Source organism: Nelumbo nucifera, chromosome 1, assembly GCF_055504915.1.
Source record: "Nelumbo nucifera cultivar China Antique chromosome 1, China Antique-T2T, whole genome shotgun sequence".
NCBI classification, from domain to species: domain Eukaryota; kingdom Viridiplantae; phylum Streptophyta; class Magnoliopsida; order Proteales; family Nelumbonaceae; genus Nelumbo; species Nelumbo nucifera.
In genome coordinates, this window is record NC_142649.1 from 139,576,223 (window position 1) to 139,579,653 (window position 3,431).

The following is a 3,431-nucleotide window of genomic DNA, read 5'->3' on the forward strand; positions in this document are numbered from 1 at the left end:
GGGCCATTAGAAAGGGAGTTAGCGTAATGAATGGTGGGCTTTTGGAGTTTAGTCATGAAAAGTGATGTCTAACTAAGTTGTAGTTTTCCAAGTTTGGGGGTGATGTATTGATCGAACGTTGATGTTGATCTTAAGGTTCTTATTGTGTCAAATGAGAGTATTTTATGCTTTTTGGGGTCTAAGAGGAGGGTACAAAGTGGTAGGGTAAAAGGACCGAACAAAAATTGGGTGCTAACAACTGTGTTCGGGTTTCGGGTTTGACCAAACCACTTAGGATGAAATCAATTAGACCAACTTGAACGATCTAACTGGATTTGTCTTCAAGCTAATCACATCAAGAGTTTTTAGATTAGGATTAGTCCGGTCGGACCAGATTGGACTATTTCAGTCAATGGTGGATTGACTCGGATCGGCCCATATCAGGTTGTGCATGGGTTTGGGACTGAACTGACTAGTGCGAAGTAGGGCATGTGGGCATGCCAGTCCAGATCCGAGTCGGGATGCACATATTCGGGTCAGACCAAATCTGGGCCAAACCGGCTTGCCCATGACTATTGTGGAACCGGGTCGAGTTGATCCAAAGCAAATCCGAAAGCGAGTGGCTATGCAACCCGACCCGAATCATAAATAATTACGAACAAACCGGTTTGGGCCAAATTTGGTCCAACCCAAAAGCGGGTGGCCCATGTGGCTTCAGGTTGGATTGAATCTAGCCTGAACCGGTTTGTTCGCAAAGCAGGTGGGCCAAGTTGCTCCAGGCCAGATCAACCCGAATCTGGGTTGAACCGGTCCGTCTAAACTGTTCCAAACTCGGGTCGGAGAAGATTGCTCCATGCTAAATCAGGATGGGTTCGGACTAGGCTGATCGACCCAAATGATTCAAAACGAGGTGATCATGTCTACTCATATTCAGACCGGGCTGAATTGATTTAGACCGGTCCGGACTTGGGTCAGGTTGATTTGGACTTATGTCGATTCAGGTGAAGTGTGTTGATTCAAGGAAAACTAATTTTAGTAATCAATTAATGCATTAATTATAAATTATTTCACTCAAATGAAGAAAACTAAAAAATAGGCTAAGGACTTCAAACTTGTATCTTTAGTGGTTAATCCAATGATTACCCACAACCCAACCCATTTAAATTGACCCAATGGGTGATCAACCCATTTCCAACACGCCAAGTAAATGGGCGGGTTGGGTGGGTTAGATAATGGGTGGGTTCAATGGGTTGGGTGAAAAATTTTCACCCCTACCAATGATGATTTAGTTATTTTTCATTCTATTTGTAGTGCTCTCTTACAGGAAGATCCCTCGTAAAGAAATCATGGTTGTGAAACTACGTGATTTCCATGCCAAGATTGGCCCTCATGTCAAAGCGCTAGAGTCAATAAACTTGAATGAGACAAACAGTGCTACAAATTCTTTGGGGCCTACATCTGAGAGGGATTTTATAGAAGATTTATTAGAAGGAAAGGTAGAAAAAATGAGGGATTCTTTGGGTAGTGTCAAGTTAGTACCCGAACTTTCAAAGTGTAACTGCAGTACTTAAACTTTCAAACTTTCAAAAGGTGTCAAATTGGTCTCTGTCATTAACCGACTTAATTGACCGTTTGTTATCTATTGAAAATGTCAAAACTATCCTTCAAAAGAAGACACTGTTCATTGTCTTCTACTTTGAGACTGAATGGTTATCTTCAAAGAGAGAAGAAACATGAAATATGATAGAGGGAAACAATAAATAAAATCAAAGAAATAACTAGACAATAATGTATTTCAAATCTAAAGGTAGAAGACAATTACTTTCAATATTCAAAACAAAAGCCCAACCATCTACAGAGATGGAAGGAGTCTTTCTTTACACACTTCCCACTCCCACTTCTAGGGCCCAGATTTTCTGTGTATAAAGTGAAGACTAAAAAGAAAATCCTTCTTCTCACTCCCTCCCCATCCCAACCCGCCATTAAAAATCCTTCTTCTCCCATCCCACCAAATCCCTAGTTTCAGTTTCCTTTCTATCTTTCTCTGAATTATAGAGATATAATTCAAAGAGAAAAAAACCCGCCATGGCAATAAGTAACAACATCATAGCCATCCTCAACTTCCTGGCTCTCCTTTGTTCAATCCCATTATCGGCATCGAAATCTGGCTAGCCTTGAAACCGGACAACAAGTGCGTCCACTATTTCCAATGGTCGATCGTCCTCATCCTTCTAGTATTTCTCACGGGATTCATCGATTCCTACCACCAGTGCCTCCTAGCCTTCTAGATTTTCTGCATGGCTGTCCTCATTGTGCTCCTCCTCGCCCTACTCGTCCTTGCTTTCATCATCACCAGGCCCGACAACAGTTACATTGTGCCTGGTAGGGGCTACGAGTACAAGCTCGAAGGTTTCTCCTCGGGGCTCCGCAACCACATCACCCATTTTGCAAATTGGGACAAGATTCGAACTTGTCTCGCCAACTCTAACGTCTATTCCAAGCTTATCCAAGACTACATCATTGTCGATCAGTTCTTCATGGCTCACATCTCTCCTCTTTAGGAAAGTCCCTCATTGTCGATCACTTACTTATTCTACATAGTATACTACTATAGTCTCCAAAGTACAGTGGAGACTAGGAAATCTGAAAGGCAAACATGATTCTCATAGTTGCCCCAGTAGCTCTGATCTAGGTCTACCACATTGCTTACAGTGCCTTCAAGAATGCTCAGATCGAGGATCTTTCCCAACATTACAAGTAGGGTTGAGCTTAGGTTTAGCTCCTCTCTCTCCCTCTCCAAACTCCCAACAGATTCTAGTTTTTCATTTATCAAGTCGATCAATCAGTCACAAGTGTATGTATACTCAATATTCTAATTCCACCACTCTATAGTTTCATTTCATATCTGGAATTTCTCTCTTTTAATTGAGTCCAAGTTAAAGAAGTTGGGGAATGATCCTTCAAAAAGTGATGGATGAAGTTTTGCTGACTTGTCACATAACCCAATTCTCATTTATATGCATTTGGCAAGGTAGAAGACAATGAACATTGTCTTCTTTTGAAGGGTTGTTTTGACATTTTCAAAAAATAATTGATGATCGGTTAACGGTGGGGACCAACTTTACACTTTTTGAAAGTTTAGGTACTGCAATGACACATTTGAAAGTTCGGGTACTAACTTGACACTACCCCCAAAGTTCATGGTACTAGAGTGGAATTTTCCAAAAAAGAAAAGGAAAGTCACTACGTCGGTAATTGGTCGAAAAGTAGCCATGAGATCCACTACATGTCTAGGTACACATTTCCTTTCTTTATAATATGCATTTATTGTTCTAGAATGCCCGAGGACTGAGAAATCCTCCCACACTTTGGAAGTTGAAGAAACTAAAGAAGCTTTGTTCCCTAGGAATTGTTGTTATCGAGGAGACTAAGACCTCCTATATATAATGATC

At 41.2% G+C, this 3,431-nt stretch overlaps 1 pseudogene; it reads left to right on the forward strand.

The window, feature by feature from the left end:
- The first annotated feature begins 2,064 nt into the window (after positions 1-2,064).
- LOC104585761 (tetraspanin-2 pseudogene) lies at positions 2,065-2,740 on the forward strand (annotated as a pseudogene).
- Positions 2,741-3,431: the final 691 nt, after the last annotated feature.